A 25,593-nucleotide genomic window follows, 5' to 3' on the forward strand; every position below is an offset into this window, starting at 1 on the left:
GTAGTCGTGGCCGAGTGGTTAAGGCGATGGACTAGAAATCCATTGGGGTCTCCCCGCGCAGGTTCGAATCCTGTCGACTACGACATCCTTCTCTATTGAGACATAGCCAGTTGGGGAAGAATGCTGTTACCTTAGAGAGAAGCTGGATTGTTCTCCAACCTGGCTCTTTATGTTGCCGGTGAAAGGCTCCCCGCCGCTGGAAGCACACGGATTATACCTCCCCCCCCACCCCAACAGCAGTATGGGGTCTAATTTATTATTAATTTTAAGTAATTCGACCACAGCCCTAACGGTGCTTTCTTTCCCCACTACAAGAGCCCAGGCTTTGATGGTACCTTCCTCTTTCCTCCAGTCAAAATCCTGCTTAGAAGGCAACTTTTCCTAAAGAAAAAACTTGGCAGAAACCTTTCCCCTTTATCAGGACTCTTCTCCAGTCAGGTATGTCTTTGTTCATGTACAAAAGGAAACTCCATGAAATCTTGGCTCACATATAAGTGAAAGCCAGAACTCATAGCTATGGTAATGAACCCAAATTGGATTTTAATAGGCAAGCCACTACATAACTGAAGAAATTATTTAGGCCATTCTTTTGGTAGCCAAAACAAAAAAGTCAGCATTATGCCAGATTAACTTGTCCTGGGGTCAAGGACGCTGGTAAAAAGAGAGGAGCTAAAAGTGAGATGAGGTTTTGACTCATTCTGGGCACAGAGTTCAGATGCAAAAATCCCATTGGGTCATTAACATGTGTGAGTTAATGCATTTAAGTGTTAAAGCAATGTCAACCACACTTGAATGCCTTTCTAGGAATTCCTAGGAAAATTAGATTATCTCACTTGGCAATTTAATGGGGCTGATCCTCACCTCTCTTGCGGAGATCTGCACAGTTGTCATACTTTACTGCATCTCAAGAATGCATCTATTAATTTTTCTTAAACCCAATGCATTCCACATTCATTGATTAAATGCCAGATACTTTCCTCTTTCATGCATGTGTTCAGAGGAATGAAATAGTTAAAAAAAACATCGAGTTGCAACCTCAGAAGGGTCAGTGATGTTGAGTTGTGATAAGTTTTCTTTGCTGAGCAGGGCCTGCTTAATGAAAATAACTTGGTTTTGGCTATTAAGACCTGGATTTCCAAAGGATGAACTTGATATTTCTTTGCAAAACGCATTTCTCATCTCTCCATCTCTTACATTCAGCATACAGGTTGCTTTGACTCTCAAAAACTAAATAGAATTCTAGAATGTTAAAGTCATGAAATGTTAAGGCCCTTCTGTGGAAACAATTCCTAACTTTAGAGTTGTGGAAAGTGACCCACATGACATCAATGTACAGAATTTAAAAACAAAAATTTGTTCAAAAAGATACCTTAGAGAGAATGTTGATAGTTTAAGCAGAAGTTCTTCTCTTTCCAAATACTGCTTTCTGGAGGAATCCCATGGAAAATGAAGCTCCAGTTCTGGGGTCTGGAATAGCGATACTGAGCCAGGACTGACCATTACACAGAATCTTGCTTTGTGGAGTATCAGCCTGTAATCTGGTTTCTGAATGCTGCTGTTGGGATTCTAGAACTTTTCTCATTACATTTTTTTTTTTTTTTTCTGTTTTGGTTACACCCTGCAGCATATGGGATTTTAGTTCCCCAACCAGGGATGGAACCCAATCCTCCTGCATTGGGAGCATGGAGTCTTAACCACTGGACCACCAGGAAAATCCCTTTCTATTTAGCTTTAAATCACTGAAATTTCTTATGAATAAGGAAAATAAAACCAAAAATAAAACTGGTGAACAGTGTAAGAAAAACAAGAATTACAGCAATTGCAACAGAGAATGTAAATTAGGAAGTACATTTCCAATTGAAATAAATCTGAGCCACTGATTTAATTTAAAATTTTCTAGTAGCCATATTAAAAAGTAAAAAGAGAAGGCATAATTCTTTTAATAATATATTTTATTTTAACCCAACATATTCAAAATATCATTTCACTATGTAAGAAATTTGAAAAGTTGACAGTGTGATAGTTTACTTTTTTTTTTTTTCATACAAAATCTTCAAAGTCTGCTGTGTATCTTTCACTTAGAGCTCAAGTAGGACCAAGTGCTCAATAGTCACATGTCAGAAGTGGCTAAAGTATTGGACATCACAGATTTAGAGTGTGAAAACATACGACTGAGTTGATAGACGATTGAAACCAAGGGAGAGTCTACACTGAAAGCAATAGGCTATGGTCCAACATAGAAGTATTCTTGGCATGCACTTCTTGGAGCTTTTGGAGCTAGTGCTGCTGTAAGTAAACTTGCTATTTCAGGGCACTCTTTCCTAACTTACTCAGGAGTATCTGTGAAAGCCCAGTGAGTCCTGCTGCCAGCTCCTCTTCCAGGATGGTTGGGGGACAGGTCTTACCCAGCATCATAAATAGCTCCTGTTTCAGCATCAGGAGCATTGTCAAACCTCCAGAGTTTCTATTTCTAGGAAGGCAGAGGCCAGAAAGTCCATGAGCCTCCTTCACCATGTCTTTTTACATTTGTTTCCGTTATGGGAATCATTCATCTCTGATTGGCTGACTTGCTGTCCTTAAAGTCAAGGTGCAGCCTTAAAGTCAAGATAGAATTCCTCAAATGTAAAATTGATTATTGCTTATCCAGTGTTGTCACTCCCAGGTTCTTCACCTTCTGAAATCCCATGCATCCTTAAAGATTGCCTGTCTGTGTCTCCTCCTTTGAAAAGTCCTCAAGTTCCATCCTTCATTCCCCTTCTTCAGTGACCCTTATAGTGTCTTTGCCATAACATTGTTTAAGAAAATGCAATGGTAATATTAGTGCTTCCATATATCTTTGTTTATATGTCTCATATGAAACTACTTCTGTATTTATCATTCTGCCTGGTAGCATATGTGTTTTTGAAGAAATGAACTGGTTAAGTCATCACTTTAGATTACGTAAGCTAATATAGTAGAAACTAACCCCATTTATGAATCTAACTGCTGTGTGTCCTTTAAATAGTACATCCCTTTAGTGCATCCTTTCCTCTCTTTTGTTTCCTTGGCATCATTTAAAAGTCTCAAAAAAGTCATTGGTCGATTAATCCATTATTTTCCTTAAATATTTTATGAATTTTTATTATTTCTTTTGCTACATATGTTAGTCTTTCAGAAGCAACAGAACATCCTAAATTAAATGCTACTATGAGACATCTATGACTTTGAAATGAAAAGTGGCAACAGCAGTAAATGGAAATTGGAAAAACAGAATTCAGACTATTCATTAAGAATTAAGAGAACTAAAGTTGTCTAGCATCTGTTTCCCTTTTGCATGCTTCCTTTTTCAACAAGAAAGGGAGACTATCACAAATCAAGGGCTTCTTCTCAGTGGAGATCTTAGAGTAAGGACTGAAAGGGAACTGAGATAGAGGTTCTAATAACCTTTGGTTGAACAAGGTTCCATTCCATTCTGTTGGACATATGTTTCATTCTCATGTCCCAAATGTGCACTGAGAAACCCACACCCATTATCCCTCTGAAAAAGGGACGCTTTGAGAACTGGTTTGACTGGGATTATAGCTTCAGGCATGGGTGAACTTTGGCTTCCTAATTTACAAAATTGAGGTTAATGACTCACATAGCCATATTTCAAAGGTGATATTTATTCAGCAACTTTCTGTTTAATTACAGTTTAGTAACATTTGTTAGTTAAAAATGCTTATTCGTTGAAAATAGGTTTTGTAACATAAAAGAGACTCTTCAATGCAGAGGGTTCTTAGTCTTGTGTCTATGTTCTCTAACAGTATTTATGAATCCCTGACATGGTTTCTACAGTTGTTAGCTTTGAGTCAGGGCCAATCTCTCTGTGACAGGGTGAACAAGTTTTATTTTACCGTGGGATTTTGAGGCAAAAAATAATTTGAGTCTCTGTCTTAATAACTGCACGACCATCAAATGAGAACAATTTGTTAACTCTATTTTGTTGTTTTGGGAACACATAAAATGACTATGAAAAGATATGTGGGCTCCAAACAAATTCCTTCTAACTGTCTTAATAGATTTGTCTGACATGAACCCAACATCTGTCTTCCCAATGATGAAGTATCACTTACTACTATACCAGGGAAGAAAGTTTTATTGAAAATCACTATCCTCACTGTGTGTGGACTTAAGTTCTAGTGTGTGTGTTTCTTTTAATCATTGTTATTACATGTAATTCTGAAGGGAATGTTAAAGTTTATTCCACTTTGTGGTCTATTTCATGAATCTCCACCAGAGGCTGACAGAGAAGACACTGATCTCACTCCAATAACCCATCAAATGAGGTCTCTTTCCAGTTCTAAGGATAATGTTTTCCCTGGTAATATGGTATAACAGCATGACAGTCAGTCAAATGACACCAAAGAATGGTCACATTGACTGCAAATATACTTTCTGATATGTGACTCAATCTTTCTGGTATGTGATTTAATTTTATGAAAGCTAAGCTTTAGCATGGCTATTTATTCTCATAGCATGTTGTCCTACTGTGTAGTCGTGGCCGAGTGGTTAAGGCGATGGACTAGAAATCCATTGGGGTCTCCCCGCGCAGGTTCGAATCCTGCCGACTACGCAGTAGTTTGTGAAATAATTCCTTCTTAATACTATGCTTTTTGACAAATTCTGGAGTTGCAAGTCCAAACACAAACAGGAACTCTAACCAAGATGTAGGCAGTTACTACCCTTTCCAGCTTATAATCCTGCAATTAACTCACCCTTGCCAGAAAAAACCAAGTCATAATTATTGCATTTTTCCAATAGGTTTGACCTGAATCCTAATATATTTTCTTTTCCCCTGAGAAGAGTCCTAACTTCAGAGATACGTTGGTGTTTCCTGCTTTCAAAATCCTACTTGCTTCTCCATGAAAATTTTACCTTTTCAGGGATTTCTTTTCTCATATGTAACTAAAACCTGTATATCTCCAACACACATATTTTTATCTGTCTAAGGGAAATCGATCAATAACTCCATGCTTGCGTCACACAACTCCAGCATGTTTATGGGGTAAAGAGCCAGAAGTAAATGCTATCTAAAGAAAGCAAAATTCCTGACTGGAAAACTATCTCTACCAAAAGGCAGTGATCAACTGATACAAAGTTTATTTTCCATGCCTATTAAGAATTTTAATATTTATATAATTAAATATAATAATCATGATATGAAGTTCAAATGATATTGAGAGTATATGCAATGAATAAAATCTATCTTCTACCCATGCTCTAGCTTTTCACTTTCTCTCCACAGTGAAATAAATTTTTGTATAACCATCCAGAGTATATATTATTATTTTTCATGTATAGTATTCAATCCACTCTTTATTTTAAGCAAATTTTAGCAAACTAATGTTTAGTAATTGTCTTAGTTATTTCCTTCCATGAAAAATATATTCTGACCTCTACAAAATATACCCAATTGATTTTTTTGACAATAGTACAAAAAAAAAAAAAATTCACTGGAAGAGAGAGAGATAGCCTTTTCAACAAATGGTGCAGAAGCAATTGGACATTCATAGGCAAAAACAAAAACCTTTTTTTGATGTTGATCTAGACCTCATTCCATATATAAAATTGGAATAAATCACAAACTAAAATGTAAAACTATAAAACTTTCAGAGAATAACATAGGAGATCTTCAGAATCTTTGTCCTTTAGACTTGATACCAAAGCCCAATCCTTAAAAGGAAAAAATTGGACCTCATCAAAATTTAAAATTTTACTCCACAAAAAGACACCATTGGGCTTCCCTGGTGGCTCAGTGGTAAAGAATCTGCCTGCCAACGCAGAAGACATGGGTTCAACCTGTGATCCAGAAAGATTCCACATGCCGCAGAGCAACTAAGCCTGCATCATTATTGAGCCTGTGCTCCAGAGCCCAGGAGCCTCAAGTACTGAGCCCATATGCCGCAACTACTGAAGCCAGCACTCTAGAATCCATGCTCTGCAACATGAGAATCCACCATAATAAGAAGCCTGTGGACCGCAATTAAAGAGTAGCCTATGGCTCACTGCAACTAGAGAAAGCCCAAGCAGAAATGAAGACCCAGCACAGCCAAAAACAAATAAATAAACAAAATTATTATTTTTTTAAAGACACTATTAAGGGGTTGAAAAAACAAGCTGTAAATTGGGAGGAAATGTTTGCGCACCACATACCTGACAAAAGACAGTATCTTGCAAATGCACAAGAATTCTGGAAACAACAAATTTTTTAAAAACCTCAACAATCCAATTAGAACATGGATAGAAGACACGAAGAGACATTTCACTAATGGGGACAGATGGATGGCAAATCAGCACGTGATTAGGAACTTGGGCAGAGATTTTGACAGGGCAAAACTGGCTCTAGCAATGGCAAAGTCCCTAGCCATAATGGTGTTACAGCTTTCCTGCATCTGAAGCTTTCAGGTCTGGGCTCAAACCTTTCCATTTCTGAGAAAGTGACTGAAGCACGGGTGCATAGGCCAAGCGAACCTCTTCCAGAAGAAGACTGTATTCTGTTAATGCTGGCAGGAGAATATTGGCAGTGGATACAGATAAAGTGATGACCCCTGCCTCCTCACTGAGACATTGTCTTGGGTTGCCAACACTAGGTCTGAAGCTTCTGTGGCAAAGAATAAGGAAAAGAGCAGAAACTCCAAGAATCTATTGGAGACAAGGCAAGTGATCTGCAAAATTCAGAAGTGAAGTCGCTCAGTCGTGTCTGACTCTTTGCAACCCCATCGACTGTAGCCAACCAGGCTTCTCCATCCATAGGATTTTCCAGGCAAGAGTACCGGAAGTGGGTTGCCATTTCCTTCTCTAGCAAAATTCAGAAGAGAATATATAAAGGATGAAGGACAGCTCAAGGAGGAAACCAGTCAGCACCTTCTGAGGTTTGACTTCTTGCTACCACAAACCATGCCTGCCTCAGGGAAAGTTTGTCCCATAATTGGTGGCAAAATCCTCATTGCAGAAAAAGGCTTGTCCCTACCCTTGGTGGGAGCTTTCGTTTTCAGTTAAGGACCTATTGAGTCCCTGGGGAACTATCTTAATTCCTAAGTCTCTCAGGTTCTGAGCAATGAGACCACATTCAAACAAACTTGCCATATGACTAGACCTCTGAAAATAGAAGAGCTAGATGACTCCATGTTGGGGTGGGGAGGGAAGGAGTCACAGTTGGCTCTGAACCTCGCAAGAAGGGGACTTTGGCAAAATGGAGCCTTATTTCGGAGTCTCCAATAATCAAGAGCAGCAGAGCAAGAGAAATCTGTGTAGCACCCAGGAAAGGGAGTAACTTAAGCTGAACACGAGATATTGTCCACTTTTGCCTGATAAATCTAAGTACATGCTTGGAAGGAGGGAAAGGAGAAAAAAAGGAGAAAGGCAGGACCAAGAGGAAATTCAGAGGAAAGGGCTTTGGGTGAGGGAGAAACTGACTCTTGAAAGGTTTTAAAAGGCTTTGCTGAGTTCTTGTTCTGGAGAGCTGACATTCTAGCCATCATTATTCCCTACCTAGCTATCATAATTCCTGATCCAAAGGGAATGATTGTCATCCTCTTGAAGAAAGGGTTGAAGATTTGTGAGGACTGCAAACTAGAGATCGTGTGACATTAATATTTTGAGAATGACACAGACTATAAGGGCCAGAAAGAAAGCGAAAAGCATAGAGGAGACAGATGAAGAAAGAGAATGGTGAAAAGAGGACAGAGAAAATGACAGTATTAAACTTGGAGGTGTTGGGGAAATGCGAAAGAATCAAGGTTGAAAAATATTCCCTAGCACCTCCCATTAACATAAGCAGAGTGGCGCAGCGGAAGCGTGCTGGGCCCATAACCCAGAGGTCGATGGATCGAAACCATCCTCTGCTATGTGTGGTCATCTTTTTCCTCAAGAGTACTTCACCTACTGAAACATTCGCAAAGCAGAGACTGTAGACAAAAGCCACCAGAAAAAACAAAGCCACCGGAGATGATCTCATGCCATTCTCACCCTCTGGGCTTCCTGGGACAGGAATATCTTATTTTCTCTGCTCCAGCTGTCTTCAGAAGCCTACAGAATAATGGCAAGCACTACCTAGTCTTAGCTTGTCTTCCACTTCAGCTGTCTACTCCCTCACTGCTTGCTTGACTCTCTCTTAGAGAGGCTCAAAAAATATATGTTGACTCCAAGAAGCTTTACTTATAACCACGGCCACACTCATTTCTTCAACTGCTGGTCATTCCAGTATTTGAATGGGATGAAGTCAAGATAAACTGTGGAAGGAAAACATTAGAGAAAGACCTCGAATGATGAGGAATCTCCACCTGTTTGGCAGAAGCAGAGGTGGATTTATATGATTCCACCTTGTCCTAGAGGAAGGAACACAAAGGAGAAAGTGTCCAGTTGAGAGATGCTGGGTAACAGCAGAAGGGGAAAAGGAGCAGAGAGAAGAGGGGAAAAGAATGGAAGACAATGAAAAAGAAGATGAAAGTATTGGTGGACAAAAGGGAAGACATAAGGAGAGAAATGAAGAAGGAAATGGCAACCCACTCCAGTGGGCCTGGGAAAACCCATGGACAAAGGAGCCTGGCGGGCAACAGTCCAGGGGGTCACAAAAGAATTGATTATGGCTTAGCAACTAAACAACAGCAGCGACAACAAATGAGAGAGAAGGAAAGGAGGAGCAGTTGAGTGGAAGTTCAGGAAAGGAAGGAAAAAGTACAGAATTGAGACCACACAGAGTTTGAAGGAGATGGTCCTCACCAAATTGAAACAAAAATAACTTCAAGCTCCGTTTATCTGGTTTCAGGTATGGGACCAGGAGGGAACTTGACACCTGAACCTAGGACTTCCTGACCTGCCACTACATACGTAAAGGAGATCAAGCAAATACCTCGTGCTAGGGTCTCTTCATCAGCTGTGTGCTCCTTCTTCCTCAAGTGACAACCAGTTTTCCTCTGCAAATTTTATGTAACTTGGGTCTGGTTCTTTTCTCCTGATTATGCAGAGGTAAAATGCACCCCCACGGTACAAGTGCAGCCTTTGATTCCAGGAATAAAGCCCCAGAATCAATCTCACCCTAAATACTCAGCCTGACCTTGATGGATGACCCTGAACTTTTGCTTATTTGTCATCAATAATGCAGGGATCAACAATGTTCTGCTTAGCTGCCACTGATTCCCCTATGACCAAGGCCTGGAGTGGATTAGAAATTACCAAGACTTGCTGATTTATTTCCATATTTTCCTTCATGGATTATTTTTTATTTCCACCCCACCAGGTATGACCCACCACCTGGATGATCACTGCCCACCAGAGACTATCTGGGGACTCAGTAAGTTAAGAGTAAGAAAAAAGTACAACTGGCAGATCCATCTACAGGCATACCCATCACTGCTTTTGGGCCCCAGGACAAGTCCACCAGATGCAATGTCATCGTCCTTATCTAGTTGGATCACCAAGGAAATGGTTTTACTTAATTTCTTTAGTTGTGTAGTGGTTTGCTTATTAATACCCATTTTGGATTCCCCACTTAGCAACCATAACTTTAACTTTCACTTGCATTTCATCCAAGATTTCATGGAGTTGCCTTTTGTACGTGAACAAGGACGAAGACGACCCCTGATAAGGGTGAGGTTCTTTGAGCAAGGAAACGCTCGTTTCAAGTTTTTTTCCTTAAGAAAGTCTGTCTGCCTTGTAAGCAGGGTTTTCATCACAGGAAAAGGGAAGGCATCACCAAAGCCCTGACTCTCCTAGGGAGAAAAGAAAACACCATTAGGAGTATGGTAGAATTTCTTAAAGTTAATAATAGTAGTAAGACCCCCATGCTGTTTGGGGCACCATCCGAATGCTCATGCCTTTCCCCAGCAGCCATAAAGAGCCAGGTTGGAGAACAAGCCTTCTCACTTTAAGACACGCACGGGCATTCTTCCCCAACTGGCTATGCCTCAATAGGATTAACCTCTCCCTGGGGAAAGGTACCGTAGTCGGCAGGATTCGAACCTGCGCGGGGAAACCCCAATGGATTTCTAGTCCATCGCCTTAACCACTCGGCCACGACTACTTAACAATTGTGCTGACTACTTGGCAATTGAGCTGTATCTTTACATGACTAAACAGTACAGAATAAAGCTCTTTTCAAAGAAATTTTCTACCAGAAAGTGTATTCGTATTAAGTGAAATTGCTTACTCTTTGACATCATTTAGTCGAATATCTCGCTACTGTGGCAAACTGGCAAGTAACACTTCCTCCTCAGTCTGGAAGGACCCCTTATTCTGATAGTCTGATAGAAGGCGCCTGTGAAGAAGGCTGAGCGCCGAAGAATTGATGCTTTTGAACTGTGGTGTTGGAGAAGACTCTTGAGAGTCCCTTGGACTGCAAGGAGATCCAACCAGTCCATTCTGAAGGAGATCAGCCCTGGGATTTCTTTGGAAGGAATGATGCTAAAGCTGAAACTCCAGTACTTTGGCCACCTCATGCGAAGAGTTGACTCATTGGAAAAGACTCTGATGCTGGGAGGGATTGGGGGCAGGAAGAGAAGAGGACGACAGAGGATGAGATGGCTGGATGGCATCACTGACTCGATGGACGTGAGTCTGAGTGAACTCCGGGAGTTGGTGATGGATAGGGAGGCCTGGTGTGCTGCGATTCATGGGGTCGCAAAGAGTCGGACACGACTGAGCGACTGATCTGATCTGATCTGAGCGACTTCACTTTCACTTTTCACTTTCATGCATTGGTGAAGGAAATGGCAACCCACTCCAGTGTTCTTGCCTGGAGAATCCCAGGGATGGGGAAGCCTGGTGGGCTGCCGTTTATGGGGTCGCACAGAGTCGGACACGACTGAAGCGACTTAGCAGCAGCAGCAAGTAGAAGACATTCTGAGAGACCAGCTTCCTGCTGTCAGCTTCTGATGGGGATCCACGAGATACATACACTCATCACTAAATAACAAATAAATTAGTAAAAGACATTGTTATACCTTTCGCTTACAAAACTGGATGATTACTTTACATTGTAAAAGGCAACAACAAAAAAATTAACTTGTAATCCTGCACAAATTAACCCAGAAACCAGCACTAGCAATATTTTGAAGTATTCCTTCTCTATTCTCAGTATTTCATATGCAAAAATTGTGCGTAGTTGAAGTCATGTTCATTTCATCCTGCTCTTGTCAATGAACATTACATTATAAATATTTTCCCAGAATAATTACAAAGTCTTCCCAAATTTTGTTTTACTGACATTGTAATGATCAATTACACAGATAAAGCAAAAATATTTAAACAGTTATCTTTTTAATGCCTTTTTTTGCTATTACAATGAGAAATAAAAATAAATATTTTTATGCAGTACATGTTTCTCTTTGTTAAGATTATTTCCCTAAGAGAGTACTTCTCAAACTTCGATGGGCATCAGAACCACCTAGAGGGCTTTTTATTAAAACAGACTGCTGCATCTCCTCTTACCTGCCTGCCCCACTCCTAGCAACTTTTTAATTCTGCAGATCTGAATCCAAGCCCAAGAATTTGTATTTCTCACAAGTTCCCAAGTGGTGCACACTCTGCTGGTTGGGGGCGATACTTTGATTAGACCATTCAAGGACAATAAACTTCAAAATAAATTTACTGTGTTAAAGGTTATAAACCGTTTATGAGCCTAAATGGATGTATATAGCAAGTGCCTTAGTTGCAAGACCAAATAACATTTGCAAGAATATGGTGAGGGGAATATAATTCTTATTATCTTAAACAGATGGTTTCTTTTAACTCCCATCGAAGTATATTCCACCTCCGTCATGGTGATCATGTTCTTTTCATAGTTGAAATTCTCTCTACTAGTTTATGCCCCAGCGAAACACTTCACTCCTAGAACTCAGAGATAAAGTCCTTGGTTTTGAAGAGATTCCCTTGGACTGCAAGATCAAACCAGTCAATCCTAAAGGAAATCAATCTTGAATATTCATTAGAAGGACTGCCGCTGAAGCTGAAGCTCCAGTACTGTGGCCACCTGATGCGAAGAGCAGATTCATTAGAAAAGACCGTGATGCTGGGAAAGATTAAAGGCAGGAGGAGCAGGGGACGACAGAGCATGAACTGGTTGGATGGCATCACTGACTCAATGGACATGAGTTTGAGCAAGCTCCACGAGATGGTAAAGGACAGGGAAGCCTGGTGTGCTGCAGTCCATGGGGTGGCAAAGAGTTGGATACGACTGAGCTACTGAAAAACATTTCCATGAAAAGGAATCAGAGCCAAGTCTCCCCTTCATTATCACATTCTCATAAAGCAGATAGTCTCTGACTCAAGAGTCAACTTTATTAATTTAGCTGGATTTTTTTCCCTAACATTTACGCGTTTTCATGTATTTTTGCGTTGTTCTGCATTGAAAGGGACCAAGAATGTCCTCCGGCAGAAATCGTATCCTTGGGAAACCTGTACTGAGTGCCTCCCTTTTCCCCAGGCTCCGGAGGCTGAAGGCTTAGGTAGTTTGGGAATTGTCTCACGGCCTTCACTAGGATGACACAAGTGACCTTCAAAGAAAGGAATCCAGAACCTTGTCTTTTCTAGTTAGAACAGAAATTGCTCAGTCCCCCCCACCCCCCACCCCCAACCCCTCACTCTAAATTGTCGCGGTAATCTGATTTTAATCGTTCTTTTGGAAGCACAAATCAGTTTGATGCCATGGAAGAGATTCCTGATTTAGATTTTAAACCTGAAATTAAATACAGATGACCACCCCCACCCTGCACCTCCAATTCTCGCATTTTTCCTTTATTCGAGTTCCTTCTCCCATTAGTATTTGCGACTGGAGGTTGTTTGGAACTAACTCTAAAGACAAAGCTCCCCTTCTGCGGGTTCCCGAGAATTAGGAGTGATCGTGCGTGTCCGCGATTGTCAGCGGCTAGTGGACAAGCTCCAGCATCCAGGAAGATCCAGTCCTTTGTCTAGGAGCTTTTTATTGAATTACATCACCAGCTGCTTCTTGATTTGCTCTCTTTCATACACGAGGGAGAGACCTGGACAGGGCTAAGAAACTTTTTGTTATCAGACCAACTGTTGCAGAACTTGCCACTAACTAGTTTTCACTTTGGCCTACAAGAGAAGAAGTAAGTCAGTAGTCGTGGCCGAGTGGTTAAGGCGATGGACTTGAAATCCATTGGGGGCTCCCCGCGCAGGTTCGAATCCTGTCGACTACGGTTTTAGTGGGCATTCTACATAGTTAACACCAACTCAGACTGGCTGTCCGTCTTGCTGTTAAAAGCATCATGATATATTCATTAACTGGAGAAGGCAATGGCACCCCACTCCAGTACTCTTGCCTGGAAAATCCCATGGATGGAGGAGCCTGGTGGGCTGCAGTCCATGGGGTTGCGAAGAGTCGGACACAACTGAGCGTCTTCACTTTCACTTTTCACTTTCATGGATTGGAGAAGGAAATGGCAACCCACTCCAGTGTTCTTGCCTGGAGAATCCCAGAGTCAGGGGAGCCTGGTGGGCTGCTGTCAGTGGGGTCGCACAGAGTCGGACACGACTGAAGCGACTTAGCAGCAGCAGCATACTCATTAACTACTGTTGACTCGTCACTATGGTCAACTCAAGGAATGCTGGGGTTCATGTAAAGCAAGATGCACTATAAGCATGAGCCCTGTAATATTTATATTCCCATTTGGTATATATACTGTGTGATGGCAACAACATATGCAATAAAAACAGAGCTTTACAGTTACAGAGTAGACATCTTTTGCATTTTCATCTGGGAATATGTATCTATAAATAGAAGAAAGAATAAAGCAAACTAAAATTTTGAGCAAAGTAAAAATGATCTGTTTATATGGATAATGGAGTACAAAGAGTAGATTCCACATTCTTTGAAGGTCAAAGGAATGTAATGAGACCGTTAAGTAGTGTTTTCTCTGTACAGTATTTGCAAAAAAAGAAGAAAAAAACAAATTAATATAGGTGCATAGTGTCTTAAAGTTAGTGGCACACTGTGAGAGAGAAAATCAGCACTCTGGTTTTGAACAAAGGAGCGTGTTTTACACGTCGAAGCAGGAACTTCACAGAACTCATTATGAAGGAGAGCCTAGACATGAATGTTTGAATAAGTGCTTTACACAAAGGGCTAATGTTGAGAAGCAGCAGATACTATATAAGATCAGTATATGGGTGCAGAATCTTCATATGTGTTCGTTGTAAGAAAAAAAAATTTGCTTTTAAATCTCCCACACAACCTGGTATCATAGTAAGACTATGTAGGGGTGGGGGTGGAATCTTCCCAGCCTCTATGCTATGCTAAGTCACTTCAGTCGTGTCGGACTCTGTGTGACCCCATAGACGGCAGCCACCAGGCTCCCCCGTCCCTGGGATTCTCCAGGAAAGAACACTGGAGTGGGTTGCCATTTCCTTCTCCATCCCAGCCTCTAGTTCATGTGAAATGGCTGCAAATGTCTAATCCAAGAAAACAAAGCAAAACAACTCAAACTTCATCCAAGACAAATACTATATTAAAAAAAAAAAAATCCCGAGTCCACTGCAAAACAGTAGAAGAACAAGGTGGGGGGGGGGGGCGCGGGGAAGGAAAACTGACACCAAGAATGTAATTAGTAAGGAAATAGCAGTAGTCAATCATTTTATCTCATAAAAGGAGATGTTTGGTATTATGTGTATAGCCCAATGCGCAGATGAATACGGCCATGAAAATGTCATTATGGATTCCCCACCCATTTTAAGCTGAAATAGGTTAAATCTGTAGATATTTTAAAAATGACTATTGCGTGCTTGTTTACTTAAAGTCACCTACTTTAAGATTTTCCACCTTTAGTTTCCCTCTCTCTCTCTCTCACTCTAGGTTCAGTGGCCCTGTGGAAGGGTGGAGGGAGTCAGAAATTGTGCAGGTAGAGATCATGGGCAGAAAAGAAATTTGCTGTTCATATATTCTCCAATACTATTAGATTAATTTACTTCCCACTTTTGAAATATTGAGCAATTTCAAATATTCTTTTAGTGTGCACTGAAAGTAAACTTTATTAAAAGAATCGTTATTGCTTTTTATTAGAGTTTTTTTCCCTAGTCGCAGCACAGTGCAAGGTTTTTGTCGTCTTGCACTTGTACTTACTTCTGATACTCCTTTTCTTCCTTATAAAATGAACTCCATTAAACCAGAATGGGATTTCACTTCTGCCTCCTCACCCAAATGCCGATGTGTTTGGACTTACAAGAAATAAAATAGGCCAAATTGATTTCGTCAATAGTTGGACAATATTTTTCAGGGAAAAATAAAGAGACAAAACGCTGTGAGGTTCCACCGAGACTTGAACTCGGATCGCTGGATTCAGAGTCCAGAGTGCTAACCATTACACCATGGAACCATGCATGCCACATATCCCGCCATAACTGTCAGTGATGTGTCACAGTAACTCTACTAAAACCATTTAGTTTAAACTATCAAAATACTTAGTCTACATCCCCTCACGACACTTGAAAAAAAAAATCCTGAGGGATTTAATTTTATTTATTTTTTTTCTCCTTTTTTTTTTGGCCAAATACAAGACCCCAAAGAGTGTCCGCTCCCGCCCCCGCCATTAACTCAGAAACTTGGTTCTAGTCCTTGCTTTCTTCTTAAAAACAAAACAAAAACAAAACACACACAGAATGAGTATTTTGAACATTTCTTGTATCACCAGCACTGGATTGAACGTGTTATATTCATTGTATGATGTAATACTTTAAAACTCGTCAAGGTATTTTTAGTCTTCATATGACAGGAAAATTGAACCTTTGAGATTTTATAGTTTATCTGTACCTCTGCTCAGTTTTGGCCATAAATTAATGTTTCTTCACATAGATTATTTAGTTACCAGGCCCATTGCCTCTAGGAAAGCAAGCTTTAATGTGCTGATTTCTGGCACATTCACGGAAGAAACCTTGCAAGAGAAGTTATGTTTTCGAGAAAGTGGAAAAGGTACACTTGAAACAAAAGTCTGAATTTTGTCAAGTGTAGGGATTGGTGAGCAAATCAGAGATTCAATATTTCAAGATCAAAGACTCATCATACTCTACTTCATCAAGAGAAAAATGTCCAGTAAAGACTGCCAAATTGTACTAAAGATTTTTCTTACTACTATTCTGCGGACACCTTTTTTTCTTAAACCCAGCGCGCTTCCTTAAAGACTAGGTTTCTGGGGCGGGGTCGGTGGATCCCTTGGCGTCTCGCAAGCAATCTCTAGAGCCCCTTTCATCTCTCCTAGTCTCTTACCTCCGTTCGGCTAAGTTCACCGAGGCCGCCCAGCAGCAAATTTCTGTCGAGATTTCAACAGAACTTTAGCCGAGATGAGCCTTGGAATTTGTGCGGGTGGAATTCCGGGGATGCTGGCTGCTTCCCGTCACCCACTGTCCCCGTGGATGTATGTAGGCATTATTCTACAAATGCATGACCTTCAATTTAACGGAAAGACACCTGCTCCCGTAAATGAGGCGGTGCTGTGACTACCCGGGAAAAACACAGGTCCGCGCTCAGGACTATTCTGATAGTTCAGTGCCAGGCCTCCGATGGCAGCCAGAATGTCACCAAGCATTGCCCTTCATTTCTTGTTCACAGAGGTCCTTGCAAGATGGTGTGCTTGCCCGCGCGTCTGGAGGCAGCAGAATGGAGCTCTCCTGCTAACTGTGATCGAAAAAATTGCAAAGGGGGCCCACTTCTCTCAACATCTTTAAATTCAAGCTCCATAATTCATTAACCCCAATGCGGTAACTTAAGAGGCAAAGTTGCACCCACGCCTGAGGCTGAGATTCTAGTCAAACCAGTTCTGGGTTTCTCTCTTCTCTCAGAGAGGTTATGGGGTTTGGGTTCCTCCTGGGTTTGAGGAGGCCAGAAGTTAGACTTCTGGTCAGCACCAGTGGATGGAGCCAGACTCATTTTGAAGCACAAGAAGATCAGAATCTGCACTGCAGCTTATCCTTAATCTTTACCCAGAGTTTCCCATGAGATAAATTATATTTAAATTGCATTTTCCTCATTTCTTTTGAGGAAGGAAACATATAGAACTATCTCTTAAGTAGCAGCATTTCTCTTAAGTCTCAATGGCTAGTCTAAAGTTTGCATAAATTAAATAGATTTTTTCCTAGGCCTTTCTTGTTGGAATTGTTCAATTGGTGGTAGCACCTGGAGTCTCCAAGTCATAATTCTTACATAGATCATGGCTTTATCCAGAATGTCTAGCTTCTGGAAATTTAAGAAATGGAGGGAAATTCCAGGAATTGATGGAAGTATCAAGAGAAAGATAAAAATCACGACCATGGTGGGATTCTTGGTGGTATATTTTTATACAATATACCTCTCTGAAAAGCTAAAAGAAACATAAAAAAAAACCCCATAAAATAAAGTAGTGCAAGCCATATAATATACATATATAGAGAACAGTGCACATATCAGCTTCCTGATTCAAACTTTTTCCAAACACACATGAAATTATCTCTATCTTGACATTTTACCGGCCACAAAGCAAGTCTCCAAAAACACAGCATGATTAGATACAAGCTATTATTTCAAAGCAATATAACTACTGAGGCCATAAGCTCCAGGAAAGTTCATGGAAACCCTAGAGCTTTCTGAAGAAATATTGAGTCTGTTATATACTCAAGGTTTAAAAGGTATGGTTGCCTTACGAGGAAAATAAAGTAATGCATTTTGAAAATGGGGGAGGGGGGGAAGCAGGCATCGAAATATCTATCCAATAAAAATGAAAATTTGCATATGCTAAAGTTAATAGCATTCCCCCCCACCCCCCACAATTGCCCAAACCTGGAAACAACCTTGAATAACCAGGTTCAATGGATGGAAGAAGAAATAAACTGTGGTACATCCACTCAATGAAATTCTATTCAACTGCAAAAAGGTGCAAAATTTTAATGCATGCAACAACTTGCATAAATCTTAAGGCATGTTCTATCTCATGTGAAAGAAGCTAATCTTAAAAGGTTACATTCTGTATGATTCAATTTCTACAACATTCTCAAAAAAGTCAAACAAGGGAGCAGAAAACATATCTGGTTGTCAACTGCTATGTATAGAATTAGGAGATGACTATAAAGTGATTACATGGGGAGGTTTATGGATTGATGGGACTTTGCTGTATCCTGATTATGGTAGTGGTTACACGAATAAACTCATATAATTTCGAAAAGCCAATTTTACTCTGTGGCAAATATTTTAATAAAATGTGTAAGTGATTTAACATTTCACCCAAGTGTCCCTTTGGGAAGGGAAAACTGAAGACACCCTTGAGCCTTGTATAACGATCGGGTTGGGGAATTACTAGAAAGTGAAAGTGAAGTCGCTCAGTCGTGTCCGACTCTTTGCGACCCCATGGACTGTAGCCTACCAGGCTTCTCCGTCCATGGGATTCTCTAGGCAAGAATACTGGAGTGGGTAAACTTCCTGAGAATGTAATCAGAACTAGCTTTGCTTTTTCCCGCAGCACTGCTGCCGCTGCTGCTGCGTCGCTTCAGTCGTGTCCGACTCCGTGAGACCCCAGAGACGGCAGCCCACCAGGCTCCCCCGTCCCTGGGATTCTCCAGGCAAGAACACTGGAGTGGGTTGCCATTTCCTTCTCCAATGCATGAAAGTGAAAAGTGAAAATGAAGTCGCTCAGTCGTGTCAGAGTCAGCTCTTAGCGACCCTATAGCACTACATAGGTTAAAATTTCCGCCGTAGTCGGCAGGATTCGAACCTGCGCGGGGAGACCCCAATGGATTTCTAGTCCATCGCCTTAACCACTCGGCCACGACTACATGTATAGAAAGAAGTTTTTCATTATAAGAAGATACCTGGTAGACATAAAGACAAGACTTTTGTAGACAAGCGTGTGCAGTGAGTTGGGCAAAAACCCTCAGATGAATGAAAGCTTAGGGGTGTGCGTGTGTGCCCAGTCGTTCAATCGTGTTCGACTCTTTGCAACCCCATAGATTGTAGCCCACCAGGCTTCGGTGTCCATGGGATTTCCCAGGCAAGAACACTGAAGTGGGTTGCCATTTCTTACTCCAAAGGAAAGCTTGGCGAGGGAGGTCAAACTCTCCAGCAGCCTCCGACATTTAGGAGCACTGCGATAAGAGCGCTGGAGAAGACAATCCTAAAGGAAATCAACCCTGAATATTCGTTGGAAGGGCTGATGCTGAAGCTGAAGCTCCAATACTTCGGCCACCTGATGTGAAGAACTGACTCATTGGAAAAGACCCTGATGCTGGGAAAGATTGGAAGCCGAAGAAGGGGACTACAGAGGGTGAGATGGTTGGATAACATCAACAACTCGATGTACATGAGTTTGAGCAAGCTCTGGGAGTTGGTGATGGACAGGGAAGTCTGGTGTGCTGCAGTCCATGGGGTCACAAAGAGTCGGACACAACTGGGCGACTGAACAATAAAATCTATACAAGTATCTTTGTTTTCAACAAAGTTCAGGTCATCATCAGCTAGGGCCTGCCTCCCTCGGGGATGAGTTGGGTTCGTGCCGGGGGCTGGGGTCTCCGAAATCGAACCAAATTTACTCAGCAGCGAGTTGAAATCAAACTAATCCTTTTAGGCGTGAGTGGGACCAACACTTCTGCTTGAACTTACAGCCTCCTCGATGAATGATATTGTGCTCAACGGGTTTCAGGGAAGGGAATATTCCCTCTGATTTGTGTCTAAGGTGGAAGGAGAGAAAAACGAGGTTGAAAACCTCTGGATCCCCTCACTCGCTGTCCGTCGGTTCCTAACTTAGGCTCAAAGTATTGTGTTTGGCAATGTATTTACAGAAGCGAATGCGCTTTCACTTTCCAGATGGGTTAAAAAGAGCTATAGTTTGTCCATGAATTTCTTTTTTCTTTTCTTTCTTTCTTTCTTTTTTTTTTTTGAGTGTGTGAGGTCCTAACTGCTTTCTAGAAAATGGATTATGTGGTTCAGTTTGGGGGAGGCAATGCAAAGGCTCATTTCCTCTAAATTAAACCAACATTGCATGTTTCCCATTCTCCTTTTATGTTTGTAACTTGCTGTTCCTTCAGCAGAATCTCCAGACGTTCTACAGAAATGTTTCAGGATAGAATGGTTAAACGTAGATACCAGATCCTAAGATGCATAGATAGACAGGCCCCCATTTTGTGGCCAACAAACTGTTCATAGGTAAGAGGTGTGAGCGGATGAATAGGATGCATCTTGAAAAAGTTGCTAATTGCTTGGATTTAATACATAATATTTAACCAGAAGTAACAAAAGTATTCTTTAAATAGAGTTCTATTCAATTCGTCTATCACTGAGAAAGTCTTATGGCGGGGGGCGGGGGGTGGGGGGCGGGGGGTTGGGGGGACGGGGATAGATCTAACTGAAGATCACATAATTTACTTGTATCTATATCTAGAAAAGATCAACTAAGCCATGCCTGACAAATGGACGAAATGTGGTCAGGAAAAGCAAATTCACATTGCTCACAGATTCAGAGCATTTCTCATGTGTTTTTCCTTTGGCAATCTGGAAAATTCCCAACCATTTTCTTTAAGAGATTGCCAAATCTGTTTTAAAACTTCATACTCTGCTTGTTCCTGGAGGAATATTTGGGGGGTAAGACTTCTATCCTGAGGGTTCCTAAAATGCTTTTTAAATATTACAACTTTTCGTTATGAAAAGCAAAAGTAGCCGCGGGCTTCCCTCATTCGAAGAGGGCCTCTGGAACGTTCTCGCCTCCTTTACTAAAGAGCAGAGAGGTGAGATTTTTCTGAGCGACTAGGAGACAGTCCCGGGATTCTCCTTTTCAACCGGTATTCCCCCTCGAGCAACGTATCGAATAGTCCTTTGGGTCAGGGGAAGGGCAACCCAGGGTACTCTCATCAAAGTCAATCCCTACTTAGCGTCCGATGCTTTCGATGCCTTCATTCCGGGTCCTTCTCGCACTAGCGTTTCCAACTCTGAGGCTGCCCTGGAGATGCCGCTCACCTCCGGCCCTCCTTTTCCGCAGCTCCCAAAACTTGGACTCGAACCGACACGCCTTCAAAGACGTGAGGCTGGAGAAGAATGAATAAAGAAACTTGGTCAGATCTACCTATCACTTCCCTAGTCTCTAGGTTGCCGGAAGTTCCGCTGTGGCGCTAAGAGAAAGGTAGATGCGCTGCCAGGTCCTGGGAGGAGGCGAGAGCGGGGTGAGCACCCGCGGCCCGGAGGAGGGGATAGAGCGAGGGGCTAGCGGGGGAGGGTGGGCTGCGGGTGTGAACGCACAGGCTCTCAATACCCAGGCTCCTAGGCTCTAGGGCTACAAGGACTTTCTCACTCAACTCAAACTTCAGCTTTTGTCTAACACGTCCTTTCTGCTTTGCGTTTTTGCTGACAGTCGGTTCAGAGTTCGCGTTTTATCTTGTAATTTTCAGAATAAATTATTTTCATTTCTGATATTATGTGGAGTTGAGAGTTTGAGGGCCGGGAGAAGCTCCTTTCCCGCATTCTTTGTTACTCACTAGTGTGTAGAGAGCTTGAGTGATCTTCAAGCTCCTGGCTCATGTTCTAGTCTCCCCGTGAAAGAGCGGGTCATATTTTTTCTATCATATTGCTCTGTCTTCCCTTGGTAGGGATGACCTGAGATTTCTTCTCTTCCTTCCACAACTCTCCTCCGATTTCTCAAGTCACAACTACCCTCCTGCTCCTCGTCAACAAACCTTGGCCTCTCCCGCACTCAGTGACCTCCACTGTTCGCATCCCTTTCTGTCCGCAAAGACTTCAAGCCGCTTATTGACCGATGGTCACTGAGGGAGCCACTGCGACTGGACCATACAGTCTCACAGAAAAGCGGCAGCGAAGAAACAGCCGTCTTTTGCATCTCAACCCAAAGAGTCATCAAAAGAAAATTCCCGAGTTAGAAAACCTGAGATCTTTCCAAAGCTTCCTGGACTCTTTTAAAAACTGTAGCCTTTTCCTTCGAGAGAGAGGGCAACAATGCGATCTCGTTGCTCCATGAGCCCATTGACAAAAAAACGAACTCTTCTTTTTCAGAAAGAACACAAAGATGAACAAGAAGGGCCCCCGGATCAAGAGAGAACTCCAGAAGTGAGCAAGAGGAAAGAGAGTAGTGGGGCCCCGCCATGGATTTAAAATATATCCCAACGCCATTTTGCTGGAAGTTCCTCAAATTCCATTTTTGCAAAGCCAACGGTCCCGAGCCTGAGCTTGGAGAGACCAGATGAAATGAGATGTTTTTTTGAGTCTTGAACAAACTATTCCTTACTTCGTGAAAACGAATGACAGCAGTCACGGAAAGGCTCAGAAATCCCCCCCATGTTGTGCATTGATGTCCCTTACATTGTCTTGTTTTTATGTTTCTTGAACTTTCACAGTGACTGAAACACAATGCTGCTGCTGCTGCTGCTGCTAAGTCGCTTCAGTCGTGTCCGACTCTGTGCGATCCCAGAGACGGCAGCCCACCAGGCTCCCCTGTCCCTGGGATCCTCCAGGCAAGAACACTGGAGTGGGTTGCCATTTCCTTCTCCACTGAAACACAATAAATCTCCACAAATTGTATTTACTGATAACCAAATAAATCACCAACAGTGTTTGGGATCCAGCCAACCATCAAAAACCGCCGGGCTCTGTGGCGCAATGGATAGCGCATTGGACTTCTAGCGCAGCAGTGAGGCATTCAAAGGTTGCGGGTTCGAGTCCCGCCAGAGTCGCGAGTGTTTTTGTCACCAAGCGGATAACCTTGCCACCCACTGGTGCATTGTTCTATGAATTGGACGCAGTCTGTGAATTCCAGGTGCTTACATTACTCACTGCAGTTGATTCCTACTTTCTGTAGCTTGCATTTCAGGAGCTCCTTCATAAGCACTCCCACACATGTCAACAGTGATTTGATGACCAAATTATATATCCCTACCCATCTTTTGTGTGCGTATATATACGATAGCAGGAGGAAAAGAAGACTCATAAAGCCAGATATCACAGATAATTGTTGGGGGCTTAAATTATACATGAAATCCTGTGGGAGGCAAAGTAGATTCTGTCACTCTCAAAGTTCAAAGTGTCTTTCTCTTCCCTGGGAGTGGCTACATATTGTAAGTAGAGCTGTTACTAGAGCCCAGCACTTCTGAATAAGAATTTTTAAGCGACCACAAATGGATCAAAGGATAGACAGGTTATACTGATGTTAATGAGAATGCAGTAGTAAGGCAGAAGTAGAAACAGACAGGTGCGTGGGTCATTCCTGGCGTCCAAAGATAAATAGTCACAGAGGGGGGCATTCATAAGGAATGTGATCTGTCACAATGAGAAAAACAATTGCTTGAATGCTTTGCTCAGTTTGTGAGAGTGGGTTCTAATAATGCCTATGTTTTAAGCCATAACTATCTTATGTCACTTCTGTCACTTAATTCCTTTGCAAATCAAAATTATATGTAAAAGTAACTGATTCACAGAAGAGGCTGGTGATCCTTTCCTGGGAGAAAAATATAAGTTAAATGGATGTGAACTCAGCTGAGGAAGTTATATGGTCCTGGCTTCCATACCTGGATGGCAACACAATGTCTGCACTTGCTGTGGCAGAAAATTGGGGAAAGAACAGAATGCTAGGAATCGCTTGGAGAAGAGTAGCACCATGTAGAATTTAGAGGGAAATCGAGAAAGGGTTAATGATGGGTCCTGCACGAGTTCAGTCAGCATCTCCTCAGTTTGGACAAGGCACAGTTGCCCTGGGCTCTGGAACCTTGGGCTAGTTTCACCACAACATCTTATCACTTGGAGAGAAATTGTTTCTTTTTCCTTAGCATGCTTAAAGTATTAGTATACTCTATTTGCAGAATCCCACTTAAAACCTTACCTTCTCACTGGTAACAGTGTTTTGTTTCTAAGAATTTTTACTTCAGAGCAATGTGAATTAACTGAAAATTAAATAGGCTAAAATTATGTATTTGAAAGCTAAGGGGCGAATATGGCTAACTCAGCACCTGGTCACAAGGAAGGAGACTAAAACTGGCTCTGGTCTTGGATGTGAACAAAATCTTTGATGAAGGATCATAAGTTCAGACCCTAATTACTTAAAAATTAATAATAATCCAGAATACCAAGGGATATAAGATCTGCACAGACTTAAGGACAGTATCAAAAATGTTGAAACAAGTTGTCACTAAAAATTGCTTGACAAAGAAGGAGCTTCTTTGGGAGGATAGAAAAAGGAGGAAGTTAATCTTTGAGAACAAGAACTAAAGAGGAGGGAAATGGCTTTGCCTAAAAAACATTTAATAAAAAAATTTTAAATGGCTTTGCCCAACTCCCCATCTGGAATAATGGATTGTCACTGACCAAAAAAAAAAAAAAACCTATGGAGGTAACCAAAAAGTGGGTATCTTTGGTTCTATTTTCTGGTCCATCATCCATAAACCAAATGGTCAAAACACTACAAAAAAAAAAATCAGTTTCCTATATAAAGTGAAATGACCATTTCAATTTTATTTTAAAAACAAATGAACAATATAGACAACAATACTGTATTTCAATCATCAAATTTGCTAAGACTAGAACTTAATTATTCAAACTACTAAAAAGAAATGGTAATTACTCTAAGCTAAGAAATAGCCTACTACAATTTCATAGATACTGGCAGAAGACATGAGACTTCTGGATGAGAGACAAAAGACGGTTTATTACTCACCACAACAGTAGTAGCCAGAAAGCATCATTTGTACTGATTCCCCAAGCATCAAATCCCCACAGGGATCACTGGAGGGACATTTTGGAGGCTAGCTTCCAGATATGCCTAAATGTGCCTAAATGTGGTTTTCTTTGTATTTATCCAGTTTGGATGTAGTAGGGCTTTTTGAATGTTCAGATCAATTTACAGTCATTATTTTTTCAAATATTGCTTCTTTTCAATCTTTTCTCTCCTTGCTTCTTGGCTTTATTAAGTCAATGTGTTATACTTTCTCAACTTCTTGATTGTGTTTTCCTTTTATAACATTTTTATTCTGGATATTTTCATCTTCAGTTCAGTTGCTCAGTCATGTCTGACTCTTTGCGACCCCATGGACTGTGGCACGCCAGGCTTCCCTGGCCATCACTAACTCCCAGAGCTTGCTCAAACTCACGTCCATCAAGTCGGTGATGCCATCCAACCATCTCATCCTCTGTCGTCTCCTTCTCCTCTTGTCTTTAATCTTTCGCAGCATTAGGGTCTTTTCCAATGGGTCAGTTCTTTGCATAAGGTGGCCAAACTATTGGAGTTTCAGCTTCAGCATCAGTCTTTTCAATGAATATTCAGGACTGATTTCCTTTAGGATTGACTGGTTTGATCTCCTTGCAGTTAAAGGGACTCTTAAGAGTCCTCTCCAACACCACAGTTCAAAAGCATCAATTCTTTGGTGCTTAGCTTTCTTTATAGTCCAACTCTCACATCCATTTTCATCTTACCAGTTTATTAATTTTCTTTTTCCTAATTTGTTTTAAAATGCATCCACTATTCTTAAATTACTTTTAAAAGATTTGTTTTAAAGTTTCTGTTTCCTTTCCCTATTGTCAGGTTTTTTTTTTTTTTAATGAGTCAAAAGTTCTTAATTTTATGTTTCATTTCCTTTGTCTATATTAATTTCAGCTAATTTTGAATCACT

At 41.4% G+C, this 25,593-nt stretch overlaps 1 long non-coding RNA gene and 8 other non-coding genes across 9 annotated transcripts; 6 read left to right on the top strand and 3 right to left on the bottom strand.

Moving 5' to 3' along the window:
• Positions 1–82, top strand: TRNAS-AGA. Its single transcript has one exon. It is a non-coding gene; the product is annotated as a tRNA-Ser (tRNA).
• A 4,430-nt stretch (positions 83–4,512) lies between these two features.
• TRNAS-AGA lies at positions 4,513–4,594 on the top strand. Its single transcript has one exon. It is a non-coding gene; the product is annotated as a tRNA-Ser (tRNA).
• Positions 4,595–7,796: 3,202 nt separating this feature from the next.
• Positions 7,797–7,868, top strand: TRNAM-CAU. Its single transcript has one exon. It is a non-coding gene; the product is annotated as a tRNA-Met (tRNA).
• Positions 7,869–9,960: 2,092 nt separating this feature from the next.
• TRNAS-AGA lies at positions 9,961–10,042 on the bottom strand. The gene has a single exon. It is a non-coding gene; the product is annotated as a tRNA-Ser (tRNA).
• A 3,054-nt stretch (positions 10,043–13,096) lies between these two features.
• Positions 13,097–13,178, top strand: TRNAS-UGA. The gene has a single exon. It is a non-coding gene; the product is annotated as a tRNA-Ser (tRNA).
• A 2,100-nt stretch (positions 13,179–15,278) lies between these two features.
• On the bottom strand, positions 15,279–15,350 carry TRNAQ-CUG. The gene has a single exon. It is a non-coding gene; the product is annotated as a tRNA-Gln (tRNA).
• Positions 15,351–18,689: 3,339 nt separating this feature from the next.
• On the bottom strand, positions 18,690–18,771 carry TRNAS-AGA. Its single transcript has one exon. It is a non-coding gene; the product is annotated as a tRNA-Ser (tRNA).
• Positions 18,772–20,778: 2,007 nt separating this feature from the next.
• Positions 20,779–22,529, top strand: LOC123332270. Its single transcript, XR_006549110.2, has 2 exons — positions 20,779–21,107; positions 21,992–22,529. It is a non-coding gene; the product is annotated as an uncharacterized LOC123332270 (long non-coding RNA).
• A 51-nt stretch (positions 22,530–22,580) lies between these two features.
• TRNAR-UCU lies at positions 22,581–22,668 on the top strand. The gene is given in 2 exon segments: positions 22,581–22,617; positions 22,633–22,668. It is a non-coding gene; the product is annotated as a tRNA-Arg (tRNA).
• The last annotated feature ends 2,925 nt before the right edge of the window (positions 22,669–25,593 follow it).

The sequence above is a fragment of the Bubalus bubalis genome, chromosome 2 (assembly GCF_019923935.1).
Source record: "Bubalus bubalis isolate 160015118507 breed Murrah chromosome 2, NDDB_SH_1, whole genome shotgun sequence".
Taxonomy (NCBI): domain Eukaryota; kingdom Metazoa; phylum Chordata; class Mammalia; order Artiodactyla; family Bovidae; genus Bubalus; species Bubalus bubalis.